General features: G+C 44.5%; 1 protein-coding gene across 2 annotated transcripts in view; it reads left to right on the top strand.

The window, feature by feature from the left end:
* The window catches only part of LOC137541109 (tubulin-specific chaperone D-like), a 1,052,576-nt gene that overhangs the window by 798,880 nt on the left and 235,740 nt on the right, over positions 1–17,956 (top strand). The window contains exon 1 of one of the 2 annotated variants that reach the window (XM_068262253.1): positions 8,126–8,227. The exons of the other annotated variant lie outside the window; for it this stretch is intronic. The gene's annotated coding sequence lies outside the window, so the exon portion shown is untranslated. Of the gene's footprint in view, positions 1–8,125; positions 8,228–17,956 lie in introns of those variants that run through there. 2 annotated transcript variants of the gene reach the window in all.

Here is a 17,956-nt window from a genome sequence, read left to right as displayed (position 1 = left end):
AGAGAGAGGTGCATGGAGGCTGCCATGTTTTATTTTAAGCAATACCAGTTGCCTGGCAGCCCTGCTGATCCTCTGCCTCTAATACTATTAGCCATAGCCCCTGAACAAGCATGCATCAGATCAGGTGTTTCAGACCTTAAAGTCAGATCGGACAAGACTAGCTGCATGCTTGTTTCTGGTGTTATTCAGATACTACTGCAGAGAAATAGACCAGCAGGGCTGCCAGGCAACTGGTATTGATTAAAAGGATATAAATATGGCAGCCTCCGTATACCTCCTACTTCAGTTCCCCTTTAAATGCTATTTTAACGTGCCACTTTAATGTCCCACTGTGAACTTAACCTTAGAGACACAGGATCAGCAGGGGAGTCGGGTAATTGGTATTATATTTAAAAGAAAAATCCATATACTTCTCAGTTTAGGTTCCCTTTAAAGCTGTGACTGGGCTCAGTCATGTTCCCCTGTGTATACCTGACTGTGTGCAGCCCCAATGGTGCTTCTGTGGCCGGTTGTCTGCGCAGAATACTCCTAGCCACAGGAGTGCGGCCACGGATGCTCAGTCATGCATTTGCAGAACTTCCAGACTACTGAGCTGGACAGCGGATAAATGGATGGGACTGGGAGGATGGTGAGGAAGCCCACGGCCTACAGGGGGCTGGAGAAAGCACCCAGGTAACTATAAATGCTTGCAGTCTGGAAGTCTTGGGTTTCCTTTAGGACAGACAGGAGGTTGAACTGTGTGCTTGTTGGGCAGTTCAGTGTCCCGTCTGCTGCCTGCCAGTTGGTATGGGTCAGCCATCCTGCAGCACAGTAGGTTGCACAGCATAGCATCACCAGGTCAGTTGGTCACTCAGCCAGCTGACACAACACAGTCCACATCACCAGCTCATTAAGCCAGGCAGCACAGTTCCACAAGCTTGTTAAGCCAGCACTGCTCCCATCACTGCCAGTCCAGCCAGCACAATATCACCAGCAGGCCAGCCGAGCACAACACCCAGGCCAACACAGAAGCTCTGCCATTATTGTAAAATGCTGCCTGTTTATGGTATTTCTATGTGGGAACACGTGTCCCAGCTTGACTCTGGCCTGGTGCCCCAGATCTCCCAGGGCCCTAGCAATGCCCCTGGTCAATGAAATGGTAACACTTTTCTGTTGATTTAAATTTTATATTTATTGTGGCAATTTTTTGCTGCTAATGCTGCATACACACTTGAGATAAAAGTCTTTGGAAAAGGCAAGATCACAGACCAATTTTACCCCCATCAATGTAGTAGGAGAGCCATACCTTCACAGTCTATTCTATGGAGCTGCACTCCCCATCAGATAGAAATCTTTGCAAGATGCTGCACACAAAGATGCTGTACACATTCAAAAGATCATTATCTGCAAAAGATCTTTTCCTTCAATCGATCCATTCCTGCAAAATGCATTCATAGTCTATGAGATCTGCAGATCATCATACACACCTTGTTTAACAGACCTTCATCTGCATATCTGGCAATCATTTGCAGATCTGAAAATCCATCCTGGTGGATCTGATCTGCAGATGATTGCCTGTTAAACAAGGTGTGTATGAGGATCTGCAGATCTCATAGACTATGAATGCATTTTGCAGGAATGGATCTTTTGCAGGAAGAGATCTTTTGCAGATAATGATCTTTTGAATGTGTACAGCATCTTTGTGTGCAGCATCTTGCAAAGATTTTAGCTGATGCGGAGTGCAGCTCCATAGAATAGACTGTGAAGGTATGGCTTTCATACTACATGCAATGGGGTAAGATTGGTCTGTGATCTTGCCTTTTCCAAAGACTTTTATCTCAAGTGTGTATGCAGCATTAGAATTTGACCATTAAAATATAGCCAGTATTTGTTATAGAGTCCCTGACTAGGGATCAGCAATGAAATGCAAATGATAGCAATCTGGTGAAGTATTATACAAAATATACATGCAAATGTATGCATCTTGAAAATGGACAATCACCATGGCAGGATTTATCTGGCCAATTTCCAAGCTATATATATTAGCATATAAAATTGCATGATCCTGCATCAACTTGTTAGCATTTGCATCTGATTGATCCTCCCTACTACTGCGTTGTCGGAGTTCCCTCCTCCTGCACACAGGTGGTCTTAGTTCTAACTATGAGGGCCGCTTCCTCTTGTGCGGTGCGGAATCGCCACGGATCCCTTGCTGACGAAATCGCATGCGGGTGAATTTCCGCCTGCATATATTACAGTAATTTCGCATGCGATTTCGCATAGGTTAGTAGTGATGTGATTTTAATCATGTCACTGCCTGTGTGATTTAACATTACTTTCTATGCAAAATCGCATGTGAAATTGCAGTAAAATACGTATGCCAAAACCGCATGCGATTTCCCTATTAAATACATTAGCGGCGATTCGCAAAGCGGTGTGCGGGATGCAAATTCTGATGGCTCTGCCGTGCAGATTTCTCTCGCACAGAAAAATGCTCAGGATTACTGCCAAGTGGAAACAGGGCCATCCACTTGTATTGGCTATGCAAATCCGCATGCGGATTCGCGATAGTGGAAACGGGCCTTAAAGGGGAACTTCAGCCTAAACAAACATACTGTCAAGTTACATTAGTTATGTTAATTAGAATAGATAGGTAATATAATTTTTTACCCACCCTTTTTTAAAATAACAGGCAAATGTTTGTGATTCATGGGGGCTGCCATCTTTTTGGTTGAAAGGAGGTGACAAGGAGCAGGAGACACAGTTCCAAATGTCCTGTGTCCTGATAACCCCTACCAGCTGCACACGCTAGGCTTCAAATGTCAAATTCAAAATGTCAAAAAAAAAAAAAAATGTGCACCAAAAAATTTGCACCAAAACAGCAGAACGAGAGCAACAACATCAGAAATCCCATCATGCTTTGCACAGCATCAGGGAAAAAAAGCCCGGGCAGTTTTCTTCTGTGCAGCTAAAAATAAGGCTTGGATAAGAGAAACAAAGTTCTGATGCTGTGAAACTGTTTAACCACCCTGGCGTTCTATTAAGATCGCCAGGGCAGCTGCATGAGGGTTTTTTTTTTAAAAAAAAAAAAACTATTTCATGCAGCCAACTGAAAGTTGGCTGCATGAAAGCCCACTAGATGGCGCTCCGGAGGCGTTCTTCTGATCGCCTCCGGCGGCCAAAAGTAACACGGAAGGCCGCAATGAGCGGCCTTCCGTGTTTTGTTTACTACGTCGCCATGGCGACGAGCGGAGTGACGTCATGGACGTCAGCCGACGTCCTGACGTCTGCCGCCTCCGATCCAGCCCTTAGCGCTGGCCGGAACTATTTGTTCCGGCTGCGCAGGGCTCAGGCGGCTGGGGGGACCCTCTTTCGCCGCTGCTCGCGGCGGATCGCCGCAGAGCGGCGGCGATCGGGCAGCACACGCGGCTGGCAAAGTGCCGGCTGCGTGTGCTGCTCTTTATTTGATCAAAATCGGCCCAGCAGGGCCTGAGCGGCACCCTCTGGCGGTAATGGACGAGCTGAGCTCATCCATACCGCTAAGGTGGTTAAGAAACACCAGGCCTTTTCAGTTCTGCTGAGTCGATTTTTAGTCCGGAGGTTCACTTTAAGCTGTTTTCTGACCACCAGGGGAATTGGTCTGGTGTAAAGTGCATTCCTGAAGTGTTTTTTTTTTTTTCTTTGGGGGGGGGGGGGGGAGGGGAGTGGTGGTGTGTTATTTTGGAAGGAGGGTGGGTTATACAGCAGTATACATGGTGGATATGCTGCTGTGGTGGATAACAGGTCTGTATTAAGTAGATGGATAGATGGATAGTCAATTGGATATAAATTGCATGGGACCTGGATCAATATAATACACTTTCTATTGGTTTTAGATGTTGCTGACATGCATATTGCTTGTAGGGATGAATGGGCAAAATTCTCTAACTTGATTTTGTAGCAAGTTTAACTTGGTGTTTTGTGATTTTTTTTTTTTTTTCTTCCCTTTAATGCATTTAAAACCCAGTGCAATGTAACGTCCTGAGCATGTTTATGTCCACGTTTAAGCGGATGGAAGCGTACTGGTGTATTCAGACCCTGAGGCCAGAAACCCACTAGGAGCGACTTCTAATTGCTGGTGATTTGAAAAGGCTCTTGCTAGTGCAATGCTATGGGGGATTTTTATAAAATCACATCGCTCAAGTGGGATCACACCTATAGCATTACATTAGTGTTCAAATCACAAGCGCTCCGAAAATTGCTCCTCGTGGGTTTCACATTTCTTGCAAATTCCACATTTGTGTTTTTTGTTTTTGTTTTTCCTTTATTTGCAGCTGCGTGCTCACAGCCCCCTCCCCCCCCTCCCCCCCCCCCCCCCCCCACATTAGCCCGGAGATCAATGAATGGGAACATAGTTCAGATTCATTGATCTAAGTCCCCGGTAGAAAGACTGACACCTTATCAAAAGCCGCTGTCTTTCTGAACAAAAAATCCTGTCCTCCTTATACTTCCTGTAAGAAAGGGTGCGTGTTTTTTTTTGTTGTTGTTGTTTTTGTTATAAAAACTCTTTACATTGCTTCACCATTGACTTTCATTATGTGAGTTTTTAAAAAAATATGCGACAAAACCAGAGTTTTTAAAAAATGCTAATTATAAAACACATATGGATGTTGCGGCCCGTTGACTACCATTGCAGGCAAAAATGCTGCGTCTTCTGCAATGCTAGTGTTTGTACTGTGTGTTCCCAGCCTCAGGCCAGAAACCCACTAGGAGCGACTTCTAATCCCTAGCGATTTGAAAAGGCTCTTGCTAATGCAATGCTATGGGGGATTTTTATAAAATCAAATTGCTCAAGTGGGATCACATCCATGGCATTACATTAGCGAGTTTTCAAATCGCAAATCGCTCAGAAAACCGCTCCTAGAGGGTTTCTGGCCTCAAGCTGCATTTATATTCAAAATTTGCATAATGCTACATCAACTTTAAATAATTTGCATCCCATTGAATATCCCTACTGCTAATCATTCTGCATCAGCAGTGTCTGATAATAAAGAAAAAAAAATTCCTTCAGTTTTAATATATATATTTTTTTCCTTTACCCCTGTAATATCTATATGTTAAACCAGTGATCTGCAAACTTGGCTCTCCAGCTGTTATGGAACTACAAGTCCCACGGGAGTCTGACAACCACAGTCATGATTCATAAAGGCAAATGCATTGTGGGACTTGTAGTTCCTTGACAGCTGGAGAGCCAAGTTTGCAGATCACTGTGTTAAACCTTTGACTTCCACCTGTAGAGATCAGTTGTTGCTAGGGGATAGTTTGGGTCCCCAGTGCTCTACAGATGCATTGCTCTGCCATTGCCTAGCACTGCATACATACAGCACTGAGGTACTTGACCTGTCCCCCCCCCCCCCCCCCAAACAGCAAGCCCATCCGATCATTACTGACATGCAGGCTGGGGATAATGGTCTGCTGCATGGCCAGCTAGTAGTGAAATGCGGTATCCTTTGGATCAGGAGGGGCCAAACTGTGGGACTTGTCATGCAAAAACTGATACATTTTTTTTTCTGCATTTTTCCTACTAAAAATCCATTAACATATTTATCGGGGACAATATAACCTGTGAAAAGCCTAGTACAGTGGTTCCCAACCCATGTGCCGCGACACATACATGTGTCGCGGCAGCTTTAGGTATGTGTCGCGGCTCTCGGAGGGGAGCAGCGCGGTGGAGGGAGAAGAACTGTGGGCAGCGGCGGAGAAGGAGGCCATCTCCCCCCCCCCCCCCCTTCTCTCACCTTAGGGTGCTCTGCCTCCCTCACTCTCCCCTCCGATACTAACTGTGGCGGGCTGGCGGCACTTGGCAGTGGGCGGGACTTACCTTCCGTGTCGCTCCATGCGCCGGTCGGAAGTTCTGGCTCTGCAGCCGCTGCTCTGGATCAGACCAGAGTAGTGGCAAATCATCCCGCGCCGGCGACGAGACCAGATGGGACAGAGACACGGAAGGTAAGTTCCGCCCCTCTGCCAGCCACCGCACTTCGTTCTGGAGGAGAGAGCAAGAGCACACTGAGGTGCCGCTCTCCTTCCCTCGCTCTCTCCTCCTGGGGGGGGGGCACCTGGCTACATATACTGGACACATATATCCCTGGCTACATATACCGGGGACATATACACCTGCCTACATATACTGTGGACATCAGGGCCGGGCCGAGGCATAGGCTGGAGAGGCTCCAGCCTCAGGGCGCAGTGTAGGAGGGGCGCAGAATTCATTCAGCTGTCATTCCTAATTGTGTTTGAAGCAGAGAGAAATAAGAAAAAGGGATACATGGCAGTGTCTGCAACCCAGATATCTAGATATTAAGGTGTTGGGGAGGTTGTGGGCCCTGTGGCACCTCTTAGTCTAATAGCAATCAGTGTGTGACGGCTGGGGTGGGGGGGATGGGGGGCCCCCCTTTAGTGTCTCAGCCTTGGGTGCTGGATGACCTTGTCCCGGCTCTGGTGGACATAAACACCTGCCTACATATACTGGGGACATATACACCTGCCTACATATACTGGGGACATATACCCCTGGCTACATATACTGGGGACATATACCCCTGGCTACATATACTGGGGACATATACCCCTGACTACATATACCGGGGACATATACCCCTGACTACATATACCGGGGACATATACACCTGCCTACATATATCATGGACATATACACCTGCCTACATATACCGGGGACATATACCCCTGGCTACATATACCGGGGACATATACCTCTGGCTACATATACCGGGGACATATACCCCTGCCTACATATACCGGGGACATATACCCCTGCCTACATATACCGGGGACATATACCTCTGGCTACATATACCTGGGACATATACCCCTGCCTACATATACTTGGGACATATACCCCTGCCTACATATACTGGGGACATATACCCCTGCCTACATATACTGGGGACATATACCCCTGCCTACATATACTGGGGACATATACCCCTGCCTACATATACTGGGGACATATACCCCTGCCTACATATACTGGGGACATATACCCCTGGCTACATATACTGGGGACAACTGGCTGTTTGTCATTATGTGCATTTACTGGTGAAAAGCTGTCTGTCATTACCTGCATTTAGTCTACGTGTCACGGAGATCTGAACGTTTGGTTTGATGTGTCACGACTTCAAAAAAAGTTGGGAACCAATGGCCTAGTAGCTTGTCTTTAGTTTATTTATTGTATTGTGAATGTATGGGCCCATATGCAAGTCACTTTTTCTCCTGAGTTACCGCCTAGAAAATAACTTTATTTTTTTTTTTTTTTCAAATAACGGTTTAGCATTTTGCAATTGAAAAAACACTATCAAAATCATTTTGAGTATTTTCTTGCTTGCTGGGGGTTTAAAATGCATTTTCCATATGCCTCCATGGCAGCATACATATGGGGTTAAGCCCCACCCCTACCAATTAACAGGACCTTAGCTATAAAAGAAAGTGACCCCTAGCGAGCTGCATTCTCATTTTTGTCCTCACCTCCGAACAGGTTCCTTAGTGTTTCATCGCTATTTATTTTTATTTTACTCTTACCTCGCCAACATTCCTGCGTCGTTCCGGCCAGGTTCAGCCTTGTTGTCATGACTAAATGTCAAATTATTCAGGGACCTTATATCTGGGGTGATGGTGGGAGCTTGATCTAAATGATCTCCCCCCCCCCCCCCCCCTTTATGGCTGCTCTGCATGACTTAAATATGATTGCAGAGCACAATGTGATCCTTCTCACCTTTTTTTTCTTCCTTTCTGCAGTTGCACAGGTTAGTGGTGCATAGTTCACCCTCTCCTCCTGGGTGTTCAGTGCTGCTGAGTGTTCAGTGTGATCCCTCTCACCTGTATCTCTTCCTCTGTCTGCTGACTGCTCAGGCTCCATCATGTGAGGCATACTTCAGCCTCTCCAGGTCCTGCAGCATCTCCCTGCTTCCCCTGTCTCACAGTGAAAGACTCTGAAGCACATGGCTTAGAGTGCATTCCAGCTTGGAACACACAGCCATCAGACCAGGAAGTGTTTGCAGTGACTGCTCTCCAATCCCTGCTCTGGACACAGCAGAGATCTCCTCACAGCTGAGCTCTTCTCCCCTTCTCTCACAAGGCTGGATACACACAGGACTGTGCTGGCTGCAACACTACCTCCCTCTATGTCTGGCTTAAAGGTAAAGGCACTATTTGCTGTCCCTCTGATGTAATGCTTCTCAAGCTGAAGGAGGGGGTAAGTTATTCCAAGTATCTTGGTAGCACTATGTACTATATTTTATCATCTGCCATTCTCATGATTTGTTGGGGGCCTCATGATTGCTGAATTTGTCTTGATAGGGCCCTCATGATTGCTGAATTTATCTTGTTGGGGGGTCACATGATTGCTAACTGCGAGACTATGGGAAAAGCTGAATCATCATCATATGAGACCATAGCATTAAACGTACTTTTTTATCTTTTTAAAACCTAAAATAAAACTGGGAGGTTCTAAAAAAATGAATATATATTTTTTTTCAGGAGTAGGATGAATGAAATTGTTTATCTTTTCAGTTTTTCAACTTGGATTTTCCATAATGTTCATGTATGTGTTAAAATGTTTGTATAGTATTTAGTTTAAATTGCTGTTGCCACTTTGCGATAGATAAGTGACTTGTGGGTTGCAGTTTGGGCCTCCAAAAAGTTCGCCACCACTGTCCTAATGTATGATTGACCACACCCACTCACTGCATGACCACGCCCATTTTGCCGTGCTGCGCGCGCCGCACATAACCCCACCTAGTGCTTCCAGGTGCCACCGATCTCCAAGGACCCTAGGAACGCCCCTGGTTATATGAACAGTATTGTGTACTATGTGCAATATAAATGACATAGTGTAATGATCCGCTCAGCTGCCTGCGCAGGCAGGCAGCTTTTTGACCACTGTTCAGGTCTGCATTTTGCAGGTCTCTGGAAGAGAGACCTTTTGTCAGTTTTGCAGCTTGCTGCTGCTGAGGAATTTTGCATACGTTTGTCATGCAAATTGCCTAGCCACATCCTTTGTAGGCTTGCTCTATAAATACCATGTTATTCCACAGTACTTCGCTGGTCATAAGGGTTTGTCCTATGAAACACTCCTGGAGTGTCAGCCATGCTTATTGTTTAAAGATTAGCTTAGAGTAATTCTTGGGACTGCACTAGGCATCCTTGCTAGGGCATTCAGGATTGTATTATTTGTATTGCCTGTTTTGTCTGTCTGTGGGGTGCTAACCAGAGCAGCGGTTGTTACTGGTAGGCCCTTTTGTTAATCTGTTTCTCTTGCTGTACTTGGATCGCACTTGCTCTGGCGGAAAGAGCAGTGGATCCAGCTCTCTCTGTTTCTATACTTGGATCACACTCGCTCTGGCGGAAAGAGCAGTGGATCCTGCTAAGCTTTCTTGCTATACTTGGATCGCACTTGCTCTGGTGGAAAGAGCAGTGGATCTTGCTAGCTCTGTTGCCTTACTTGGATCGCACTCGCTCTGGCGGAAAGAGCAGTGGATCGTATCTCTCACTTATTCCTGTTTTCGTGTATCTGTCTTGTCTGGTACGAACGCTTGCTGGAGGCTCGGTGAGGTAACCGTTAAGCAAGCGCTTGCGTCCTCTGTTTGGTGTTTCTGTCGGTGGTTAGTTAGGCGTGCTTGTCTCTGTTGTGCTAAACACGCGGAGACCGCGCTGTAAACATGTTCGCTGTTGCGAATTAGTGCGGTGTTCGCGTTTAGTTAGCGTTTATTTTCCTTATCTTCTCATTGTATGATTTGCTGTGCCTTTGCTACACTCGTGCCCTGTCTTGCTTCAGCCTTGTGTCACCTCTGGCAATCGCCTCTCTCGCGATTGCGTTCCTACTTCGTATCTGCTGTTGTGTGTCCACCGTCGCGGGTTGGCGACTAGATTGGGGCACACACATACAATCTGTCCCTGTTCTCATTCACAATCGCTTCTCTTGCGATTGCGTTCTCATTTGGTTTCCTCTGTTGTGTGTCCACCGTCGCAGGTTGGCGACTAGATTGGTGCACACACATACATTCCTCCTCTGCTTATTCGGTCTTGTGTCGCTGTTAGCAATCGCAATCTCTTGCGATTGCCTTCTCACCTGATCTTCTTGGTTGTGTGTTCATCGTCCCAGGGTGGCGACTAGATTGGTGGACACACATATCCTCTGTCGCTTTGATCTCTCTCTTTCAGGGCTATCTTGCCCTGCGTTCCTTCCCTTTGTACAATTCCTGTCTGGTGTCTGTGGCAGGGCAGAGGAGCTGTTCCTCTGCACTCCACAGGTCCACCTGCCGACAGGAATTTCCCTCTACAGGTGCGTTGCACCTTTTGCTGGGTTCTCTCAAATTATACGCTTGTGGAGGATTTCCGCAGTGTCAGCGCACGTCCTGTGCGCTGATCACGGAGAGAATTCCACAATCGTTACACATAGCATTCCTTGCATGAAAGTATTATCTGATTCTTATTTTTCTGCTACAATTCATGTACCTCTTATCTTACTTTATTTCATCTCTTGCTGTTCGTTGGACTGCATTCTGGATCATACTGTGCCAGAAACAGATAATTCTAAGGTCAATAGGTAAGAGTCATACAGGTAAGTGACCCCGCTTTTCTACAAAAAAGAGAGCACACCTTCCATAAATGGGCTGTACTTTTTTATATACAAGCCCAGGAAGAAGAGAACAAAGGAGGGCAAGTTCCCACCACAGTTCTAGGACATTACTTCTTTATGTCCTCATTTGAGATCCTGCTTTAGATCTTTATATCATCACTCAGGATCCTGCTCAAGGAGCAGGTAAATAATCTGCCTGGGAACTGGAGGATCAGGTCCCAGTTAAAGGCACCATAGCCCCCCAGATTGCTGGGCTTGTGGCGACAGAACCATGCCAGGAAAATCAGTGAAGTAGATCTGTTTCCACCAGATGGGAAAAGAGCCAGAGTTCCACCAGATGAACACATCCAAGATGATAAAGCAGGCTGTCCAGGAATCAATAGACTCCTATGTAGGCTCTTTGGTCCCCAAGCATCCTCCCAGCAAACCAATGAAGATACTGAATATCCTCAATCATCTATGGTTTAGCATGAATCCAATGAGGGTGAGAATACAGATATCTGGTTTCTATTTCTCCTTTATCCAAACCATCTGTGAAGCCATTTACTGGGAAGAGGAAACCCTTCTCCAGGCTAAGAAACGTCTGAAATAATTATCATTCACCTTTCCTGTCTTGAAAGAGATCAAATAAAGATCAATGGGAAAAGGTAAGGAGAAAGTCCTTCCTGAAAAAGCAGACTTTCCAAACATCATCCTTTTTTTCTTCAAGAAAATTCTCCAGTCCTAGCGTTCGCTTCCATGGTGGACATGTCAGTCATGTGTCGTGCATGCCATGTAAGGTTAAGTCTTGATTACTTTTTAAGATGTCCTAGACCATAAACTTGATATATATTTAACGATGGTGTATACCACTACTGGAGGGGCATGTAAACCAGCCCTGGCTCTATCTTCAGTTGCCACGGAAGTGGACAAGGATTCTGATTCTGTCCTGGCAGCTTAGAGAACTTTCATATTGTCTCTGTTTATTAGGGAAGGGGCTATAGATTTTGTCCAGTCCACTTAATATGCCAGGCTTTTTGCCATGACAGTGAATTGGTCTGTTTAAAAAAAAATCTAGTCTGCTGATCCCAGTTTCCAACAAAATGTGTTTAAAATTCTGTTTGATGGAAGACATCTTTTTAGTAACAAGTTGGATCTGGCAACCAACAGTAACCAAGGTTGGTATTATACCAAAGAAGAAAAGACATTGCGGAAGGAAAGACCAGACCATAGGAATTGGCAAACTTCACATGCTAATCTCCATAAGCTCACAAAGCAGTCAGCGTAGAGTCCTATTGGCAATTCTGAAGTCCAGATAGTAGCTGCAAGACTTCAGCAGTTCCATATTATCTGAACAAAAACAATAAAGGATGAGTGGGCCACAGATACAGAGTGGTTCAGTTTTTCTTGGATGTGCAAGTTCACTCCACCACTCAGTCACTTTGTCTTTACAGAGACCTGCTCTTTTACATTCATGACTCATTGCAGAAAATGGTTGTTATGTTGGTTCCAGAAGAGGAGCGCTTTCAGGAAGTCTACTCTCCTCTCTTCATTGTAAAGAAGTCAGGTGATCAGCGTTCAGTACTGGATCTGAAATTCCTAAATCTTCATCTTTCTGAAAACATTCAAGATGGAGTTACAACAAATGAATGGACCAGCCATTCCCTTACAGAACTGAATATATTCAATAGACTTGGCAGATACATTCATTATTTCAAACTTCTTCTTTCCACCATGCGGTTGGTAACATTCTTCTCCAGTAACCATCCTCCTTCTCGACATTATCACAGCCATGACAACCTTTTTTGGTACTAGTGTGTCTGGTGGCTCAGTTGAGAAAGCAAAGTTAGGACATTATCACTATTTAGACAATCTTTTGTTGCTAGCCTCAGATCCCAAGGCTCTACTGTGTTAGCAACAGATTCTTCTTCAAACACTGTCTGTCTTTGGCTGGTTAACAAACAAGGAGGAAAGCCACATCACTCCTTCTGAGGATCTAATCTTTCCGGGAGCAAGATTCCAATCTATATCCACTGCAGTAACCAGATGAGAAAATTGTTGCCAAAAGTTCGCGAGTGCTGATTCTCATACTATATTCATTAATCAAGGTGTTGTATGCACCTCCTGGGCACTTCGTCATCTACAATCCAGATGGTCAAATGGCACATCTGCCCATTCCAACTAGGGTTTCTCCATCAATGAAACCACCAGTTACACTCAGACCATCCTTCTCACTCCCACGATGACTGTCTGCGGTGGTGGCTAAACACAAGCTCAACAACTATTAACCAATCGTTCACCCATAACTTGTATATATGCAAGCATGGTTTGACATGTCCTACAGGTCGTATTAGCCTAGGTAAAATAGTCACAACAAAGCTGATCGATCGCTGCAAATATACTCAAACACAGGGTGGCTTATAAGGTGCTTCAGACCTTCAGCCATCACTGGGATAAGATGTCAGTCTTTGATATCAGGTAGCAGAGGGACACAAGGAGTCTGTTAGAGGTCAGCAATATTATCTCCAGTGCAGAGCAATCTCTGCAGCATCATGGCAGTTTATCTAATAGGGCCTCAGAACTCTGCGGCAGATTTTCTCAATCAAGGGGACTGAGGCAATAGCTTGTGGCCACTCAGTAAAATATATCCAGAGTGATCTGTGACCATTGGGTAGGTGGACCTGATGGCAACCTACATCAACTAAATGCCAGCTCGAGGAGGTTTGCCCCCACATTTAAAGGCTCAGGGTGCTCTGGCAACACCTGAAATTTTTGAATGGTCTGTTTTTTTTTTTTTTCTTCCTCCAACTCCACTTATCTTCAAAATTCTGAGGAGACTCCTCCTAGAACAAGTGGTACTCCTGGAAGTGGGTCCATTTTGGCCATGCCAGCCATGAGTCCCTCTAATTTGGAGCCTGAAGTTGGAACCTCCTATTCCTCTTCCAGTCAGACCAAACCCCCTGTCCCAGGACTCCATTTGTCATCTGTCTCTTCAATCCCTTAATTTAATGGCTTAAGGATTGTGGGAGGAAGCTTAGAGACCTGGTAAACTCAGAATCATTGATAAACACACTGCTTAAAGCAAGGAAAACTACCACAAACTGGAAAATTGTTTTTTCTCAATTGCTCTGGTAAATAATTTTGATCCAATGGCTCGGCTCCATCAGCACAACCTATTCTTAGTTTCCTCCAGATTGGCCTAGAAAAACAATTGGCTCGCACTCTCAAAGTGCAGGTTTCTGCTAGCTCTGCTCTAACGGATCACTGCTGGATCTCTCACCTTCTAATAGTGCAATTTATGAAGGCTGCCACCAAAAACAAGCATCCTAATTGCAACCTTTTTCCAGAGTGGGAACTGCGCAGGTTCTCAGTTAGCAAAACCTCTTTTTGACCCAGTGGAAGACTGCAGGAGATGAGACTTAACCTTAAGAACTATGCCTCTAGTCGCTATCTCTTCGGACAGAAGAGTTTCCGAGCTCCAGGATCTAGGGGCTCATTCTTGACATTCTACTCAGTAGTTTTGAGACCACTACAGCACTTCACTTCCGGGCTTCCCTTTAATCAGGATCGTACAGTGCCATCTTTTATGGATACAAATTCCTCTGATCTTCATGTTCTATATGTTGCAAGAACACTTAGAGCCTATGTGAATGTAACAAGACAGCTTCAGGAAATCAGAACAACTCTTCATAATTCGATCAGGTCTGAGAAAGAGCCAGCTAACCTCAAACGCAAAAGATCTCTACATGGCTCAAATGAATCAACAAAGCCTTTTATTAAGGCTAGCCTATTATCAGGGTTTTTGACCTTGTCCCTCTGGGTGGCATCACAGTGCACTCTTCTCAGCTGTCCCCTGTGCCACCTTCGCTATCCGGGCAAAGATTCACCAGGCTGCCAACTGGTCTTCTGTCCATACGTTCATTGCCCATTTCAGAGTCAATCCAGCAGCCTCCGCTTCAGTTTAATTTAGAAAGAAAGTTATTTCTGAATCTGTTAAAGCCTTGAAATTATTTTTGGTCAGCAAGTCTTGTCCCACCCTTACTTTTTTTTCTGCTAGTTAAATCCCATATGTATGCTGCCATGGAGGCATATGGAAAACGGAAAATTGTACACTCACCTAACGGTAATTTTCCTTTCCATGTGCATCCATGGCAGCATAGGGATTTCCCTCCCTTTCTTTTATAGCTAAGGTCCTGTTAATTGGTAGGGGTGGGGCTTAACCCCATATGTATGCTGCCATGGATGCACGTGGAAAGGAAAATTACCGTTAGGTGAGTATACAATTTTCCGTTTCATAGCAATGTGTAAAAATCTCACCTAGGAGAAAGTGAATTGCATATGGGCCATGAAGTAAAAGCTCAGGAATGGGAAGTGGTGAAAATCTCATTTCCTTTGGTGTATGAAGGATTATTGCAGTGCATGGAAAATGGATGCCAGATGTGATACAGATGCCATTCATTATTATGCTGACCAGTGAAGCCTGGTAAACACTTTCAATTATGTTTGGCCAATCGCTGACCAAGTTTTCCACCTCCATGTAGTAGAAGGACCCATTCACTCTGGGGCGGTGCATCAAGTGAATGCACTGCTGCCACAGTCCGGTACAAACCTATGGGGGAAATCGCATTACCAGCGTTGCGGTCCCCTGGAAGTCCTCGCTCTGACGCTGGTCCAGAACTACGTTACAGCGCAGTGACCTGAGTCAGCCCGTTAGTTGTTAGTCTATGGCAGTGATGGCTAATTTTGGCACTCCGGCTGTGGTGGAACTAAAAGTCCCATGAGGCATTGCAATACTCTGACAGCTATAAGCATAACTCGGGGAGGCAGAGGCCTGATGGGATTTGTAGTTTTGTCACAGCTGGAGTGCCAAGGTTAGCCATAACTGGTCTATGGCGTCGTGAGTATTTTTAAAAACTTTCCAACGCGATGTAGTAGCGCAGAAGTGTGTTTTTATAATATGCTTCTGTGCACTTCCTGCTTGGCCAGATGAGGAATACTGCGTAGTAATGTGGTATTCTCCTGAAGGCCTGATTTTTGGCGGCGGGGGCACCTTGCCTTTTTGCAGTGTGAAATCGGTCTAAGGGTCGACGGCTATGGAAAATGCATATGTGATTCTGCCTAGTATGTTCCTACCCCCATACTACATGGAGGTGGTAAAATTGGTCAGCGAATAGCCAATTATAATTTAAAGGTGTGTGTGTATGTACCTGGCTCAGATCTAAGCAAGATAATTTTGTATTAGCTCAGAACCATTAGCATTATATTAAATATGTTTACTGGTCTGTCAGAAGGGTGGGGGATGGATGAATTGGGTAGAAGAGGTTTCAGGGGTGTGCACTGGGTAGATCCAAGAAGTTTAAAGAACACCTGAACTGAAAATTAAAGGTCAAAATAAATATACACAAGTCATACTTGCCTTCCATGTAGTCTACTGCTCAGTGTCTTTCTCCTGTCCCGCGTCCTATTTGTTCACTGTGATCAAGGGAATTCTCCGTCCTCCATTTTGAAAATGGCCATTACCCATAACATCTTTCTGGTCAGCACACAGTTAAATTGCAACATCGCCCACTTGAGCCATAGGGAAACACAAACATTACCTGGTACATCAGGTTTCCTCTCAGCTATAACTGACAGCAACTGATATATTTCAGATCTGACAAAATATTGTCAGAACTGGAAGGGATTGTCAGAAGAAAATGGTGAGCTTCTGAGAGGAACTGATGGCAAGGTAACTATGCAATGTTCATTTGAAGTTACCTCGTGTTTATTTTAAATTTTTTTACTCAGTACAGGTTCTCTTTAATTACTGCACAAAAAGTGATATCTACTAGGTAAGGCCCCTAATGATACAATTTGTTTACAAACAATTCCTCATATGAATGATTGGAAATGATTGTTTGGCACTACTAATGGACAAAAATCTCACAACCAATCTGATCAGATTAATGACTTTTTTTTTTAATTTTTTATTTTAAGGATTCTGTCAATCTGATAAAACTGGTCAGGTTTTTGTCTTAGTGGTCCCAAGGTAGCATTTCCAAATGTTCATGTGAAGATTGTTTGTGAACAATAGTTTGGCAAATTGTACCATTAGTGGCCACCTTTTTTAAAGACTTCCTCATCTTCACTTAAAGGAATCTTCAGGCAAAAAAAATAAAAATTTAGTGTTACTCACCTGGGGCTTTCTCCAGCCCCTTGCAGCCGACTGTCCCACACCGACTGCTCCACTCTCCGCCGCTGTCCTGGTCTCTCCGCACGGTGCAGAACTACTGTGCCTGCCCTGTGCACCGCGGACAATGTGGCCATGATTGACAGCGACGCTTCATGCAGGTGCAGGAAGGATGACATTGAGGTCGTCCTCTGCACTGTGCGGGGAGTCTGGGACGGCAGTGGAGAGAAGCGGATCAGTCGGCGTGGGACAGTCGGTTGCAAAGGGCTAGAGAGAGCCCCAGGTGAGCAACACTGTTTTTTTTGTTTTTGTTTTTTTTTTGTTTTTTTTTACCCTGATGATTCCTTTAAGTCAGATGGATGGGATCAAAAACATTTTTTAATCCTTTGGGTGACAATGTTCCTATTTTGAGTTATTTATCTTTTGTCTGTGTTGCACCTCCTCCTCCAATGGTTTTTTTTTTTTTTTTTTTTTTTTTCTCCAGTGCACAATTTGACGGGTATTTTGGTTTGGATGTGCTTGCATGCAAGATTTTCTGTATAATTTTGTTCTCCTTATCCATCAGAAAGAAAGGCGTATGATCGGCCTGAAATGTAATCTACAGCAGGAATATAACCCCAAACACACAGCCAAAGTGAGTAAGAAGTATATTCAGCGTAATGAAGTCCTGGAAGTGATGGTATGGCCCCCACAGAGCCCTGATCTCCACATGGAGTGTGTCTTGGATTACATGAAGAGACAGGATGTGAGGAAGCCTATAGCCACACACCAACTTTTGATATAGATTTTTTTCATCTGTTCATTCCAATTTTTTTTTTTTTTTTTAATGAAAGTAATTTTGTATGTATTTATGTGAATGTCCAAAATATAGAATGATTAAGTTACAAATGCCAACATAATATTTTTTTGAGTGTTTCTATTATGCATGAGTACACAATGTGTATAGTATGTATAAACAATACATGTTTGTTTAATGTATGAATATAGATATACTATGTATACACTGTGTGTGTGTGTGTGCGCACACTGTGTACATAATACGTTTGTAAATTCTGTGTGTGTATCTGGTGTTTATATACTTTGTATACACACAAATGTTTGTACATGTATGTGTATATATTATGAATACACAATGTTTGTATATAGTGTGTGTATACACAATACGTGTTTGGATATACTATGTAAACACAATACGT

This window comes from Hyperolius riggenbachi, chromosome 12 (genome assembly GCF_040937935.1).
Source record: "Hyperolius riggenbachi isolate aHypRig1 chromosome 12, aHypRig1.pri, whole genome shotgun sequence".
Classification (NCBI taxonomy): Eukaryota; Metazoa; Chordata; class Amphibia; order Anura; family Hyperoliidae; genus Hyperolius; species Hyperolius riggenbachi.
Note: the sequence above shows the minus strand (reverse complement) of the source record. Positions and strands in the feature narration are given on the sequence as shown.